This window comes from Anolis sagrei, chromosome 3, assembly GCF_037176765.1.
Source record: "Anolis sagrei isolate rAnoSag1 chromosome 3, rAnoSag1.mat, whole genome shotgun sequence".
Taxonomy (NCBI): domain Eukaryota; kingdom Metazoa; phylum Chordata; class Lepidosauria; order Squamata; family Dactyloidae; genus Anolis; species Anolis sagrei.
The window spans coordinates 31174322-31192176 of NC_090023.1; the positions used below are offsets into that span (position 1 = coordinate 31174322).

General features: G+C 41.4%; 1 protein-coding gene across 1 annotated transcript in view; it reads right to left on the reverse strand.

Moving 5' to 3' along the window:
* The window catches only part of LNX2 (ligand of numb-protein X 2), a 101236-nt gene extending 84921 nt beyond the window's left edge, over positions 1 to 16315 (reverse strand). Inside the window, exon 1 of the mRNA XM_060770891.2 lies at positions 16099 to 16315. The gene's annotated coding sequence lies outside the window, so the exon portion shown is untranslated. The remainder of the gene's footprint in view (positions 1 to 16098) is intronic.
* Between the last annotated feature and the right edge of the window lie 1540 nt (positions 16316 to 17855).

Sequence of the window (17855 nt, forward strand, 5' to 3'; positions counted from 1 at the left end):
AATATTCTGCATAAAGCAATGTATAGGACACAAAGGGCTAAGCCAAAAGTATGACTTCACAAAAAACACTGAATAACACCAGTGTTGATTACTGTTAATTATTTAGATATGGTCATGATTTAAGCCCTATTTACTGTAATAAAACCAAACAACAAGTACAAAGTGATAAAACCAACCAAATACAACAACAACAACAACAACAACAACAACAACAACAACAACAACAACAACAATGCTGTTTTCTGGCATTGTATATTTCTGCCACTTCTGTGACCATTTGTACTTTGATTCTGTAGCCCACTTGTTGATGGATGTCCAAAATCAGCAGCATCCACCATGGTCCTTTTTAACCTGGGCATCGACTGAGCCAGTATAGACTTTGTTTCTCCCTAGTGCTAATGGGTTAGGTGATCTTAATTCCACTCTTCAGCCGAGACCTCTCTGACTTGGTTGGACCTGCTGATAGTTACACTACCGCCAGCACAGCTCCCAGCATCCTTGGAGCAGTTAAGCCCTCCACCATGACAAAGGTGGCACCCATTGCTGACAACAAAGCATTGCATGGGCATTTCATTGACAAAACTGAAGGAAAAGTTGACAAGGAGAAGACCTGGTTATGGCTCACTAATGGAACACTGAAAAAGGAGACAGAAGGCCCAGGAGCAAGCTATCAAAACAAATGCAATTAAGGTCAGGATCGAAAAATCAGCTGATGACCCAAAATGCAGACTGTGCAAGAAAGCTGATTAAACCACTGATCATATTCTCAGCTGCTGCAAGAAAATTACACAGGTGGACTACAAACAGAAGCACAACTATTTGGCCCAAATGATTCATTGGAATTTATGTCGTAAGTACCACCTGCCAGTAGTAAAGAACTGGTGGGATCATAAGTATGCAAAGGCAGTAGAAAATGAACGCACAAAAATACTGTGGGACTTTTAAATCCAGACTGACAAAGTTTTGGAACACAATGCACCAGACATCATGGTTGTGGAAAAGAAAAAAGTTTGGATTATTGAGGGTTGACAGTAGAATTGATGAAAAACAACAGGAAAAACTCAGTCATTATTAAGACCACAAAATTGAACTTCAAAGGCTCTGGCATAAACCAGTACAGGTGGTCCCAGTGGTAATCGGCACACTGGGTGCCATGCCAAGAGATCTCAGCCGGCATTTGGAAACAATAAACATTGACAAAATCATGATCCGTCAACTGCAAAAGGCCACCTTACTTGGATCTGCGTGCATCATTCAAAAATATATCACACAGTCCTAAACGCTTGGGTAGTGTTCAACTTGTGATTTTGTGATACAAAATCCAGCATATAGATCTCATTTGCTGTGACATTGTGTTTTTGTGTCAGTAACATAATGATGATGATGATGATGATGATGATGATGATGATCTTTATTTATATCCTTCCACCATCTCCCTGAAGGGACTTGGGGCAGCTCACAAAAGCACTCCAGAGTACAGCACATAAAACAGGCAATACATAGCATAAAACAATAACAACATAAAATAACAACTCAACACAATGAACGCACATGACATCACATAACAAAACTTTAAAATGTATAAAATGAAGTAATATCTGCGAATAAAACTGGCTGTCTTCATATAACGAGCTAAATTGCCAGAGTGAATTATACAGGCATCCTGCTTCAACTGTTTATACAAATTTAATATTACAGAAAAAGCAGCTCTTATGGAAATATTCACATTAGAAATTAATTAATTGAGCACCTGTAAGACTGCATCCAAAACCTAGTACACATTAACACATTGCTATTTCATTTCATATTATGACCTAACATTTAAAGCATATAATTAATGGCATTTGAAATTATTTAATTTCAAATGTACAAGAGCCTATAATTTATACACAACAAACACCAGTCATTTAATGAAGGAATGAAGAGCCATGAACATCAATTATATCTCACTAAACTATTGCAAATTGAATACCAAGAGAGTTTTAAATATCATAGCATATGGTTGCTATGATGATTTAAGACTTGGCTTTCTGCACCAATTTAGAAGATGTCTTACCGTCTGTCATCTCCATGGCAGATGGGTGGTTGCTTCTAATAGAACATATGACCAGAGTATGAAAAAAATAAACTTTTGGACCGCATCCATGCTGGCTGGGGGTTCTAGGAGATATACTCCTGCCAAAATAGTATTTCCAAGCTTTGCCTATGACATTTCATGGCCCACTTAGTTCATCTTAGATTCCAGGGAAGGAAATAAGCTACATGTTTTGCCCACAAACCCACAATGCCCTGCAAGTATTTTGAAGTTGTCTGATCTTGCCCACTTTCACCATAGTTTTGGACATATATAGCTTGGATTCATGATTTCAATGAACTTTCTAACATGCCCATTGTAAGCCACCCAGGTTCTTTACCTGAGTCCCCCCTCAGGGGTGAGAAGGATGGGATATAAATATGCAAAGCAATAATAAAATAAATAATATGTACATTGGGAATTAGAATAAAAGGCAAGGGGAGGGGATCTTATAGGCCCATATATATGGGTTCTTCTGATACTTGATGTGGAGGTCTAAATATCATTGTAGGGTGTAGGGTGTAAAATTTAATGAACATCTTCCTTATTCATTCTATTCATAGATACAATAGGAAACAGATTTTTAAAAAATAAAAATGGGGTCCTGTGGAGTTCAACACTTCAATCTGTATCATCCTCGGATAAAAAAACAGCCCAGGGAAAAATTGAGGTGTCTTGAGAAGCTTTAAGGTGATTCAGGTGGACCCAAGGAACCATGTAGCCTGAAGTCCACTCTTTTGTCAACTCCTTCACTATTTTGGCATTAGGGAGTGTTGGATGTCAGGTCAATCAAATTCTGTCCGATAATCTAGCCATTATCAAAACTTGCTTAGATAGCCAGGTCTTAACTCCTTCCTGAATGTGAAAAGAGTGGGGACCACTACTGAGAAGGCCTTCTCTCTCTTCCCCACCAACCTCGCATGCGAGTGAGGTGGAATCAAGAGAACGGTCTCCCCTTGCATGTTCATAGGGAGAGATATGGTCATATCTTCCCTACAATCCATCCTTGTCAGCAGCCTGGCTGTAGATCTTTGCACTAATTGGAGCTTCCGGATGGTCTTCAAAGGCAGCCTCATGCAAAGTGCATTGCAGTAATCCATATGAAATGTAACTAAGGCATGGGCAAACCTTTTATGAACAAATTATTCCAGGAAGACCCTATGATGGGGTCTCCTTAAAGATACAGGAAAAATTATTCAGAATTATCATGTTAATTATGGCTGATGACCCAAAATGCAGACTATGCAAGGAAGCTGATGAAACCATTGACCATATCTTCAGCTGCTACAAGAAAATAGCACAAACAGATGACAAACAGAGTCACAACTCTGTGGCCCAAATGATTAATTGGAGTTTATGTCATAAATACCAACTGCCAGTAGTAAAGAACTGATGGGATCATAAACCTGCAAAGATAGTGGAAATCATTCGAAAATATATCACATAGTCCTAAATACTTCGGAACTGTTCGACTTGTGATTTTGTGATATGAAATCCAGCATATATAGCTTGTTTGCTGTGTCATACTGTGTTTTTGTGTCAGTAAAAGAATATTATTGTTTGTCCACCACAGACAACAAGAATATATCTGACCCAATATTATAATCACTATACCGTAATTCCCAAATAATCTAATTTCTAGTAGGTGTAGAATCAAAATTGTTTAATATAATTGACTCGGATGAAAACAAGATAATCATTACACTAGCCATTCACTTCATAATGTATCTTAGTATTTCTAATGTTATTCACATAATACGCCCATGCTGCAAAATTCCAGGATAGCTAATGCCTTCCATTTCTTCTTTTGAAAATAAATAAATCAAATATACAAAGCTATTTGCTAAGTAATCATTCAAAACTTGATTTATCCTTCCTACCAGATTCTTCTAATACAAAGTGTATTATAGTTAAACCATCAATCTGGCAACTTTTACAAATTGCTTAAGAGTTCATAGACCTAATCCATTTCATTCTAGGTAATTCCACCCCCACCTCCCAGTAATTCAATATATACTAAATTATTTTAATCTTTCCCCATATTCTTCTTTGTCTTAATTTTATCCCATAAACCAATCTGACACATTTAGGCCGCAGTTCTTTACCTGTTTGTGCAGGAATAAGTCACACTGAACTCAAATGTGTTCACCTCTGAATATAGATTAATACGATTATACTTGGTAGGTTCTTGATTTTATATTCAGCAATCAAAGGTGCTTATTTTCTCTCCTCACCTTTCACTTACGAATGCTAAGCTACTACGTTATATATGTTATGAAGAAAATCAACTCATTTGAAATGTGCTGGAGAAGAATTTTTACAGACCCCGTGGACTGCTAAAAAATCAAATGAACTTTTTATAGTAAATCAGCTCTGAACTCTCCCTAGAAGTCAAAATGACTAAGGGCCCTTCCATCCAGCCCCATACCCCAAAATATTAAGACAGAAAATCCCACATTATCTGAGTGTGGACTCAGATAACCCAGTTCAAAGCAGATATTGTGGGATTTTCTGCCTTGATATTCTGGGATATAGGGCTGGATGGAAGGGCCCTATATTGAAACTGTTGTACTTTGGCCACATCATGAGAAGTCATGGCTCACTAGAAATGACAATAATGCTTAGTAAAACAGTAGGAAAATAGATCGCATTGCAGATGGACAGACTCAATCAAAAGATTCCACGGTCCTGAATTGGTTGAGGATAGGGTAACTTAGAGGTCTCTCATTCATAGGATCACTATAAGTCAAAATTGACTTGACAACAGTTAACAATAACAGCATGACTTTGGTGTCACAATACCAGCATATTGCTTTACATACTTGATTCTAAACCTTATACAACCAGGTATTTACAAGGTCTTCCTTATTCCTAATCAGACCACTAGTCCATCTTATTCAGTCCAGCCACTGAGTAGTAATTCTTAGGCTTTTAGACTAGGATTATTTGTTGTTGTTTATTTGTTCAGTCACTTCCGACTCTTCATGACCTCGTGGATCAGCCTGCACCAGAGTTATCTATTGGCCGTTACCACCCCAGCCCCTTTAAGGTCAATACAATCACTTCGAGAATAACATCCATCCATCTTGCCCTTGCTCGGCCCCTCTTCCTTTTCCCTTCCATTTCCCCCAGCATCATTGTCTTCTCCAAGCTTTCCTGTCTTCTCATTATGTGGACAGAATACTTCATATTTGCCTCTAATATCCTTTTTCCAAATTCTGCTTTAATTCTATTTATTACCAAAATGTATGTAGTACTGAGCAAATTCCAAATACCAGTATATTGTCCTATTGCCAATTACAATGTTAGCACAAAAGGATACAGCCCGAAATAGGTTATTCCAGGCTTCATGTGTTCCTATATCCCATCCTGCAAATATGTTCTAATAGTTTCCCCATCAGGCGAATATGTGATTCATTTCATTTCTCTTGGGAAGAAATTTGTTTCCAGAAAGTCAGAGTAGCATATGGTAAAAGCATCTTTATTGGGACAGTACTCAACCCAGCTGATGTTTCTGCCTAAGCCTCCTTGATCTCTTGTCTGATTGTATGCTTAGCAAGTGTAAAACATCAACAAGTCACAAAGAACTGGGAAGAATTCACATTGGTCACATTGTTGATTTAATGAGACGAAAGGCCTAGCCAGCCAGAAACAGTTTTTCTTCTCAACAGAAGGTCAATCGTATTTATAATGTTAGAAATCATTTTCAGAAAGAAGCATACCTTTGAGCTAATCCACGACAGATCTTTTTAAATGCATACAAAAGGAGTGGGAGAACCCACAATATAATGTAATTAAAGAAGGAATTAAATGAAGCTCAGAAGTACTTAATAGAGGATTTCTACAAAAGTAAACAATCAAATAGCACTGAGCATGCATTAGCAATGGAAGAGAGGGTTAGAAGGCACAAGCCAGATCCACCCGTACATGATAAAAAAAAACTCTGATGTTGTAATTACTGTTTTGTTATTATTAATTGAACCTTTATTCAGGCAGATGAGATGTTTCAGTCCTCCAGTTGCATTTTGTTGTAGACTGCACAAAGAACTGGACCTACAAGATAGACATTGTATGACATTGTCTGCTGAAGGGCTGTGAATAATATCCTCAAGTTTCTGTTACCTGTTCTTTAAGAGATAAAATATGTCTGGGACATAAATGGTTGTAAAAAAAAATGACTGCATTTGCATGTTATCTTTTTTGATGCAAAGAAAAAAGACCTGAAAGTTATTCTAGTGAACTCTCAGATTCATATCAACATACATTTTCTGGGTCTGAATATTGTAAAGGGCGGGATACAAATGTAGGAAATAATAATAAGTATCTTTAATACCTCTGTGCGCATTGGGCATGACTGGACCCTGAGATACTCTGGACTTTTCACTTGAGTGCTCTCATTACTTCTGAAACGGTAGGTCCCAATCCCAAATCGGATGCTCTTAGTTCAGTGGTCAACTTGTGGGTCCCCAGATGTTCTGGCCTTCAACTCCCAGAAATACCCTTAGAATATAATAGTTTCGAGTATGAAAATTGCTTATAGTTTAAACTATATGTGTGTGAGTTAAATGTGTGAGTTAAAACAATAGAGATGTGTAGAATTGATAGAGTGTCACTTTTGGAGTTTTCTGTGCAAACCGGAAAAGACGTTTGCAATGTGCTTTGTGAAGTGTGCTGAGATGTGAATGGTCATAACCACCGTAGTGTACATATTTTGAAAATAAAGATAAAGTGCCACTGTAGTTGAAAACTAAATTGATGGGTCTGGTGTTTTTCCAATTTCGTGCCTTCAAGAAGAACTTGAAAGGTTGAAGCAGCTGAGAAAAAAATGGTGATTTATCTCAACTTTTTCCTGATAAATACTAACATTTGGTAAACTGGCTGGGATTTTTGGGAGTTGTAGGCCAAAACACCTGGGGACCCACAGGTTGAGAACCACTGCCTTAGTTCAATGTTAGGTGACAGTAAAAGGTTTCTGAGCACCACCCATTTACACAAATCTGTTAGCAACAATGTGCAGGGTTTACAGTGGATTCTGCAGAAAATACCTATTTTATAATCCTATGTACTGGAGCCCCCGGTGGCGCAGTAGGTTAAACCCCTGTGCCGGCAGGACTGAAGACCGACAGGTTGCAGGTTTTAATCCGAGGAGAATGCGAATGAGCTCCCTCTATCAGTTCTAGCTCCTCATGCAAGGATGTAAGAGAAGCCTCCCAGAAAGATGGTAACACATCAAAACATCCAGGAGTCCCCTGGGCAACGTCCTTGCAGATGGCCAATTCTCTCACACCAGAAGCAACTTGCAGTTTCTCAAGTCACTCCTGACACGACAAAAAAATCCTATATACCTTGGGGTCACATACAAATTTCTTCAGGTGGAAAGGGATCAAAGGTGGAAAAAACTTAAGAAGCCCTGCTCTAAATCAAGGCAGTTCATGGAAGTCTTTTTATTTAATCTGCTGGAGAGGGTGAACTATTTTTTTTATACTAATCTTCAACACCAGTGTCTTCACAGAAGTATTGTCACATTAAAATACTCTTCTCCAACACTTGTTTATCCACACAACAAATCTACATGGTAGGCTAGTTTGTGAGAGAGTAGCCCAAGTTAATTCAATGAGCTTCATGGTTATGAAGAGACTTGAACCTGGGGATTGTAAATCTGATTCATACTGCTACAATTTTATGATTTTATAATAGAGATGGATATTTCTCCCTAATGTCTATACTGACTACAGTTGCTAAGAGTTGTGGTCCAATCACATCCACCTCAATTTTACAACATTGTATGAAAATAATGAAATCAGTATCATGCAGTCAACTGAATGAATCCTAGAAGGAAAATATTTTATCTCAGTGTCATTCACAAAATATGATCTGACTTTATTTATTCAAGATGGAATCATCCAGTCATGTTGCATTTTCAAAGAGGAAAAATTGTGAGAGAAAAGATACTGCAGATCCATAATCTAAAGCCATACTTTCAGAAGTTAAATTCCTAAACAATTGAGACAGTCAAATAAAAGATTATGCACTACTGTATCTTCCTTTGGCATGGCTGTAAAACACAGGATTTGGATTGCATCTGTTCCTCCACCTATCCATACTGTGCAATTCTAGGATGACACCAAGAAAACTAATCAACATTTCTCTTTCTCAGAAATGCACTCCATCTTCCATTGCAGAAAAGAAAGTGCTTTATTAACCTTCTGGGCCCTGGTCCTCTTCATTCAGTGATAGTGCTGTCAAGGATGATAGGATTTTTACCACCAACACAATGCAGGATGAGGAAGGCTGACTTGCATCAATAAACAAAATGCTAGTATATATAAAAACACTTCCATTTTAATGAACTCTCTTTAGCATTCAATGATGAGTGATAATTTTTGGCACTAAATCTCAGAAGTATAACAATTCCTTTTCTTAGGGCAGTGGTTCCCAACCTGTGGTCTGTGGACCACTAGTGGTCCCCAAGAACGAAAATATGTTCCATGGCCTCACCATTACTACACCTTTGCCTTGAAACCATGCAGCAACAAGAGTGACTGGTCTCGCGAAACTCTCTTATCAGGGGCGGCTCAACCCATTATGCAAAGTAAGCATTTGCAGTATAGTTGATTTTGCCCAGGGGCGCTTTTGACGCGCTCTTGGGGGAAAATAGACCTTGACATATACGAGTTTTAGTTACTGGGATGTATAGTTCACTTACAATCAAAGAGCATTCTGAACTCCACCAATGATGGAATTGAACCAAATATGGCACACAGAACTCCTACGACGAACAGAAAATATATATCAGTGATTGGTTGGGGGGGCGGCACCAAAATACTGTTTGCTTACCATTGAAAATTACCTAGGGCCACCTCTGCCTCTTATAGTGCCAAAGCAATGGGAATGTCAGGAGGGGAGAGGCTGACTACCACGAAAGATTACAACTACCACATCAGCTCTAGATTATTCAATGTGGTTTTCTGTGGGTGAGCACATGGCAACTACTGGATGGTATATGTTCTCTATCAGAAACTTGAGCTGATGTGGTCTATCCAATGCAATTTTCTGAATCAGCACCCCAAATAACCAGATTGAATCTAAAGTTGATCAAAAACTGTTTTGTAACCCTTTTGCTACTAGTGTTGGAGAGTGATCCCTGGACAAAGCAGTCCCTGGTCAAAAATAAGTTTGGAAACCACTGTCTTAGGGCATATAGAACTACTTGTTATCCAACAAACACAGGTTTGTCAACTCTATTTTTCCAGCAATACAAATGGAGGATTAAAGCATATTTACAGAGGAATTACTACTGCTGGGATTGGATGCTGAGTCAACCTGCAAGTCATCAATTTTCCCCTCACATTTGTTTTCTGACATATCTTTAGCTGGACTGCAATACTGACAGCAATCCAATACCATGCATTTTGGAAACTGGTATGGGAAAAAGTAAAGAAATTAAGCTTTAAAAAGGGGACAGGACTTGATATTTACATGAATATACTGTGAAAAATATCAAAATACCTTAAAGGTGCCAAATTTTAATCTGATATTGGCAGCTAAGAAGGGTAAGCCCTTGTTAGTACTTGGATAGAAGGCCATTAATGGATATCAGGCACTGTTGTCTATATTGCGGTAAAAAGAACTTGCAAAAACACCTTTGAGTGTTCCTTCCTAACTTCCAACTGCATTAAATGGTCAAGTGTCGATAGGGACTCGGTTTTGAATCTTTCCTCAAATCCTTGCAATTCAAGCTCTAGATACGGTAAGTCATAGTCTCCCAACATTAGAGAAAGATAGTAGCATCCTGCTCCTGAATGTATCTTAGCAGGGAACCCTTATTGTAGGACCACCAAAAGTCAGAGGGGCACAAAAATACCTGAGTCATGACAACAAGAAGGAAAAGCTAGAAAGAACTCAGACATCCATCAAAATTGGGCACCATGCCAAGAACATTAGAAAAAAAATAAAAATAAATCCAAGCCCATGGAACTAAAGATGTTCTGATTGCATCTAGTGCAAAATATTTTAGGACACTTACAGAAATATGATATGAACACAGTAGCTACTGAATAGATCTTTAAACACAGTCTCTTTAATCGGAAACACCATACCAGATGCCAGGATTAAGAACGTATGGCCATCAAGGTTGCTTTCAGGTCACCATAAGTCGGAAATGATTTGAGAACACACAACAACAACAACAACAAATCAGGCTTTGATTGGGATATTTCCCAAGGCTAATAGAGGTAAACAAAATACTAAGAAAACGGAACCATTTGTTTGATGGGCATGTTAATCTTCATCTCCAAAAACACAACTTTTAAGTAGAAAGGGTCAGAGTAACTGGGGAAATTTTTTTATCAGGGATCCTGTTTTATCCAGTATTTCAGCAGTGTCCTTGTGGAGGGCAGGTGCAGAGCATGGGTGAAATTTGATAATGCCATGCTGAGAAGCATTTGTAACACAGGCGGGTTGCAGGATTGATACAGGATGATACAGATGACCTTAGGAATGGAAAGTATCATAGAGCCACATTTTGGGCAAAAGTCATTTCTAGTATTCACTAGGATAGGGACTTCTCCACCCAAAGAACATAGGAAGAAAAGGGCCTGGGGGGGGGGGGGGGGCTTGATCAATCATAGGTGGGTCATGACAAAGCAGGTGAATGACAGTTACTCTAGGCTTTTTTCTGAAGCACTTGATCCGTTCTTTCAATCTTGAGGCTTCCTGCTATAAACAATTTGGATTAAAAATGAGAACTGTCAGTCCTGGGAGCTTCCAGAAGAGGTGGTATAACTTCTCCTTAACTGGTTTTAGGGCCAAGCGTGGACTTCACTCTACTTCCAGTTTTGTTTTGAGAGGTCAGTACAGTTGAAAATTGGGGCACAACCAATTGGGTCCCCATTGTTATTTGATACAGCAAATATACAGGGCATGCAACCCATTTGTCCCTCAATGTATCTAATAGTATTTTGATGGTGTTTTGATTCAACTGTGGTTATAGTAGGCCCATTGTATTTGTATTGGGATGCACTTTCAGAAACCTAGACTTTGCTCTTAAACCACTGATGTAGCTCACTTAGTACAGTTCACATTGACTGGCTGAAGTTCTCCAGGGTTTCAGAAAGTCATGACTGGAGATTGTGGAGAATTCTCTTGGGAAGGGGGATGTGTTCTAGCACCAAGTTACATCCCTTCCCACAACAACATGTGCAGGTAGTCTCCCCTCCAGACTGGACCAATACCTGCTTTGTTCCAAAAAGGCTGCTACACACTATATGTAGACAGTGGAGACTTCTTGCAACAAAACTCCAGTTGTGAAGTGTCCTTTCCTTAGAGGCTCAAGGTGCATCTAGACTGTACAACCAATGTAGTTTGGCACCACTTTAACTATCATGGCTAAATGCTGTGGAGTCCTAGAATCAGTAGTTTGGTGAGGCACCAGCACTCTTCAACAGAGAAGGCTAAAGACCTTGGAAAAACTTTCAATCAGCCAGGCTTTGAAGCTGCAAGGCCATTAAATGCTAATCAACATGGCCAATTGCAATATTCACACTTGCCTCTTTCTCTCACTAGACATTCCACAAATATATAAAGCTCATTTGCCTAGTTTCCAACAGACCCCTCAACCTCTGAGGATGCCTGTCATAGATGTGGGCGAAATGTCAGAAAAGAATGCTTCTGGAGCATGGCCATACAGCCCCGAAAGCTCACAGCAACAGAAAGCCTTCGACAACACACTTTCCCGTAAAATCTGGGATGTGCAGTGGGACGGGTTTAAGACATCTTTCTAATGTTTAACTTTGTTCTTTTCTTTGCCAGTCACATAATAACCTATAGTCTGTCTGAATTATTCTATTATAAAGCAAAGTTGACTTGATAATCCTACTGGTAACTTTTCTAATCTTTAGATTCTGATATGTCAGTACCAAAAAAGTCAATTTTCATTATATCTATAAGTTATACTCACATTTATGCTACTTATAACAACCCTATGAATGAGAGATCTGAAAGACCACCTGCTCTTAATAGTCATGCTCAAGTCTTGCACACTCAGGGCTGCAGTTTCTGTAATGAGTCCATCCACCTACAATGTGGTCTTCCTCTTTTCCTACTTCTTCCAACATCACCAAACATTTATGCTACCCAGTCAGCAGTTTCTTACAGACTGTACTCTCTCACATACACTTGCAGTCTATTCCATAGCCACTCAACACAAGCTCACAATCTGTCTGAACACATCTCCCTCTATGAACCATCACGGAGGTTAAGATCTTCTGGGGAGGCCCTGCTCTTGGTCCCATCACCTTTGCAGGTGTGACTGGTGGGGACAAGAGACAGGGCCTTCTCAGTGGTGGCTCCTTGGCTGTGGAGCTCCCTCCCTAGTGGGATTCAATCGGCCTCTTCCTTCTTGTCATTTCCCAAACAAGTGAAAACTTGGCTTTGGGAGGAAGCATTTGGCCCAGCACAATTTTCTGTGCAATACAGTTGGAATTGACCCTGGATTGATGAATATTTGATTATCTGGCTTTGGATCTATGCACAATAGTCATCTAATGTTTACATATGTTGTTTAAATTGTTGTCTAATTGCTTTTAATTGTTGTTTGGGCATGGAATATAATGCCACTTATGTAAGCCGCCCTGACTCCTCTTCGGGGTGAGAAGGGCAGGATATAAATGTTGTAAATAAATAAATAAATAAATAAATAAATTTGAACATATCCAAAAATCAGATGATTTTTGCCCAGATGATTTTCTTGGAACTTGTAAACTTGAGTGAGAGTGAGACCCTCTCGGTTCAGCATAATAATTCACAAGATGCTTCTAAGTGTTCACTAAAATGGGGAAGAAAGGCCTAGCATATATTTGTGATGCATCTACTTGTGTTATACACTCTTGATTTCTGATCCTGTTGTGCTGCCCTTGAAAACGCAAGCTTTCACACAAGGGAAGGAGGATGTAAACAACATGCATATCCTTGCAGGTACCAATTAAGCAATATATAAAGACAGATAGTTTGGTCAGAGGCTATCACTTACAATTCATCCCTGGGGCCTGGAAGTTTAGAATACAAATGACTCAAACCTACAACAGATAGGCACTGAAGGACACTTGGGGGGGGGGGGGGGGAGAGACTAAGAGGCAATTCACAGTGTGAGAAATAAAAATTGGCCCACTAGTTTAGCCACAAATCAGGGGATCGACACAAGGAGCAAGTGGCCTTACCACAGCCATAGAACCCAGAATATTAAGGCAGATAATCCACAATATCTGCTTTGAACTGGGTTATCTGAGTCCACACTGCCATGCATTCCAGTTCAAAGCAGAAAATGTTGGATTTTATTCAGCTGTGCAGAAAAGGCCTCACTTCCATCTCTGAATACAATGCACTGGTCTGAGAAAACAGGCCTGAAGTGAGCTTCTTTCAAAAATTTTCAAACTTTGGGGAACCACTGCTTTAATTTCTGATCATCAATAAAATAACCTATCATAAAGGAAAAGAATAATGTGTGCAGAAGCGGGACACCTAATATTCAGAAACAAGTTATAATTGGTGTGCCCTCCTCCTGGCCCTGCAGGCAATTCTTAATTATTGGAGGATTATGTGACTCTGTGCCCACTTATTTATTTACTATATTTACATACCGCTTTTCTCAGCCCTCAGGTGACTCAAAGCGGTTAACAGTAGCAAAATTCAATGCTCAAAACATCACAAAACAGTCAAAAATAATTAAAACAGTAGGATAATAATAATCAATTATACATCAATAAAAGATCTCATTAGCATCTCATAGTTAGAATCAAGATCCAGTCTCATCATCCAGTTGTTCCATATTCCTATATTCATTACACTGCCTGTTCAAATGCCTGTTCGGACAACCAGGTCTTCACTTTCCTCCTAAATGCTAACAAGGAGGGGGCCATCTAATATCTGTAGGAAGGGCGTTCCACAGCGAAGAGGCCACCACTGAGAAAGCCCTGTTTCTCATCCCTGCCAGACATACTTGTGATGCAGGCAGGACCGAGAGCAGGGCCTCCCCACATGATCTTAATGTCCTAGCTGGTTCATAGGAGGAGATGCATTCGGACGGGTTAGTTGGGCCACTTCCCAAGGTGCTTCTGCACTGTAGAATTAATGTGGTTTGAAACCAAATGTATGAGTATGGAGCTGCGGTGGTGCAATGGGTTAAACCCTTGTCCAGGCTGAACTGTTGACCTGAAGGTCAGCGGTTCAAATCTGGGGAGTGGGATGAGCTCCCATCTGTCAGCTCCAGCTTCTTGTGCGGAGACATGAGAGAAGCCACCCACAGGATGGCAACACATCCAGGTGTCCCCTGGGCAACATCCATGCAGATGGCAAATTCTCTCACACCAGAAGTGACTTACAGTATATACTCAATTCGCTTCTGACACGATTAAAAACAAATCCAAGTGTATGTAGCTTCAGGTCGCTCAGGGACTTGTGGCAACCCCATGATATTTTATAGGGTTTCCTAGGCAAGGAAGACTTGGGATATACTTATTTATTTATTTATTTATTTACTATTCTTGTATACCGCTGTATCTCAAGCCCAAGGGCGACTCACAGCGGTTTATAATATAGTCCCCCTTGCCTAAGAAACTCTATACATTTACATTATAGAATTAATGTATGTCAGCACCACTTTAACTACTCTGACTGGAAGCTGTGGAATCTTTGGACTCTCTGGCAGAGGAGGCTGGAGACATTGCAAAACTACAACTCCCATGGTTCCATAGCAAGGAGCTCTGGCAGTTCGAGCAGTGTCAAAGCGCTGAGGGGGGAAAGGAAGGGGCCTGAGGCTGTTAGGAATTGTGGGAGTTGGAGTCCAAATCACCTGGCGGGCCCAAATTTACCCATGCCTGAGAGGGGAAAGGAAAGGGCCTGAGACTATTAGGAAATGGAGGGAAAGCGGCTGAGGAGGGAAAGGAAGGGGCCTGAGGCTGTTAGGAATCATGGGAGTTGGAGTCCAAAACACCTGGAGGGCCCAAGCTTACCCATGCCTGAGAGGGAAAAGGAATGGGCCGGAGACTGTTAGGAAATGGGGGGAAAGCGGCTGAGAGGGGAAAGGAAAGGGCCTGAGGCTGTTAGGAATTGTGGGAGTTGGTGTCCAAATCATCTAGGTCAGTGGTTCTCAACCTGGGGTCCCCAGATGTTTTTGGCCTTTAACTCCCAGAAATCCTGGGATTTCTGGGAGTTGTAGGCAAAAAACATCTGGGGACTCCAGGTTAAGAACCACTGACCTAGAGGGACCAAGTTTACCCATGCCTGAGAGGGAAAAAGAAAGGGCCGGAGACTGTTAGGAAATGGGGGGAAAGCAGCTGTGGGGGGAAAGGAAAGGGCCTGAGGCTGTTAGGAATTGTGGGAGTTGGAGTCCAAAACACCTGGAGGGCCCAAGTTTAGTCATGCCCGTCCCAGATAGTCCATGCATTGTGTACGTTCAGACATGTGAGAGTCAGGCTCCAATTGTCTATACTGGACCTGTTAGGAATTGTGGGCGTTGAGAGTCCAAAACACCTGGAGGGAGGGCCCAAGTTTGCCCATGCCTGGTGTAGAAGGATGCACCTCAGATGATGCGGTGGGGTGGGGAATCATTCCTCCCAGCAACACCAGCAGCATCTTCTGTTGATGTTTGAGAAGCGGGAGAATGAATGGGAAACCCAACGCCTGAAGGAAGAGCAGGGGATGATGGAGTTGGTGATGATGCTCTATAGGTAGATGTCACAGCAGCCTGCAGGCAGAGGTTGCCAACGGAGGTGGCGGCAGACCAAAAACGAAGAAAAGGAAGGAAGAAAAGGAAGGAAGGCAGGCAGGCAGGCAAGTCGGAGAGAGCAGCCGGGAAATGCGCACCGCCGCAGTGCCCGGAGGGAGCCTTAAAAGGAAGCGCCTGGGTCCCAAAACAAGAGGCTGCGAGAAGAGGAGGAGGATAAGGGGGGGGGGGGGCACCGGGGTAGGAAAAGGCGCCCCAGACCCGGCCATTATTTCATTTCCCTCTCCCACTGGAAGTTACTCACCCTAAGGGGCAGGAGGAGCCCGGCGCAGTTGCCGTCTCGTGGAAGGAGGCATCGTGGAAGAGGAGGAGGAGGAGGAAGAGGGAGCTGCAGCAGAGAAGGTCCTCTCCCCCGCCGCGCCGCAGCTGGAGCCGCCAGGGCTGCAAGGCAGGCCCTCTGGCTCCTCCTCCTCCTCCACTGCCACTCGTGGAATGAAGCAAACTCCAGGCGGGACTTGGCACCCGAGATTCCCCCACCCTACCCCCAGCTTATCTGGAAGCTCCTCCTCCCTCCTCTCCTCCTCCTCCTCCTCCTTCCTCTCCTTCTTCCTCCTCCTTCCTCCTCCTCCTTCCTTCTCTTCATTTCTCCTTCCATGTTCCTCCTCTTCTTTCTTCCTCCTCCTCCTCCTTCCCCTTCCCCCATCCCATCCCACCAAGATTCTCCCATCCCACCAAGATGGGGTTCTTCCATGGCTCTCTAGTACAGTGTTTCTCAACCTTCCTCATGCCGCGACCCCTTACTACAAGTTCCTTATGTTGTGGTGACCCCCAAACTTAAAATTATTTTCTTTGCTACTTCATAACTGTAATTTTGCTACTGTGTTGAACTGTAATGTAAATATCTGATATGCAGGATGGATTTTCATTCACTGGACCAAATTTGGCACATATACCCAATACGCCCAAATTTGAATACTGTTGGGGTTGTGGGGTGTGTATTTTTGTCATTTGGGAGTTGTAGTTGGGATTTATAGTTAACCTACAATCAAAGAGCATTCCGAACTCCACCAACTACAGAATTGTGCCAAACTTCTCACACAGAACCCCCATACTGGTGTATGCCTCCCTCCAACCTCACATGCTTTCCCTTGCTCTCTCATGCCCACCATGCTCTGATGTGCCAAGCACGCCTGCTCTCCCCTTCCTGCTTGGAGTCTCAGAAACAGTCCTCCCCTTGGCTGAGAGGCCACCTGAGAGGCCTGCCAATCAGAGTGAAGGAGGGCTTTTGGTGGGAGGATCCGCGGCCGTTTCGAATAAGGAAAGTCTTCTTTGCCAAAGGGGTTCCTAAGACCAGCAGAAATATATGTTTTCTGATGGTCTTTGGCGACCCCTCTGAAAACCCCTCACGACCCCCCAGAAGGGGCCCCAGAATATCAAGGCAGATAATCCATAATATCTGCTTTGAAGTGGGTTATCTGAGTCCACATTGCCATATAACCTAGTTATATGGCAATGTGGACTCAGATAACCCAGTTGAAAGCAGATAATGTGGGATTTTATGCAGCTACGTGGAAGGGGCCTTATTTACAACATAATGCACTTCTACTTATGATGGCTCTATGGACGAGAGAGTATATCGTGGGATATACAGTAGATCCTGTCTAGAAGGGTCCTTAGAGCTATATTCCCCGGACTCAAAAATGGGACAACACAATCCTATATGAAATAATTTAGAAATCAAGCTCTATAGAGATGTATGGTGCTCTATACAGCTCTATAGGGTACAGATTACAGGCACAGGAAACCTGCTATGCTAATCTTTCCAAAGGGAGGCTCAAACTTTTGGACTCAGGCCTCTTCCACACTGCCCCTATATCCCAGGATCTGATCCCAGATTATCTCTTTATCCCAGAGATTTTACTGGTAGTGGAGACACATATAATCCAGTTTAAATCAGATAATCTGGGATGAGATCCTGGGATATAGGATGTAGAAGGGGCCTCAGATACTTTGTTGGATGGAGAACATTTTGAAATTTAAATTCCAGCTGAAATCAGAACT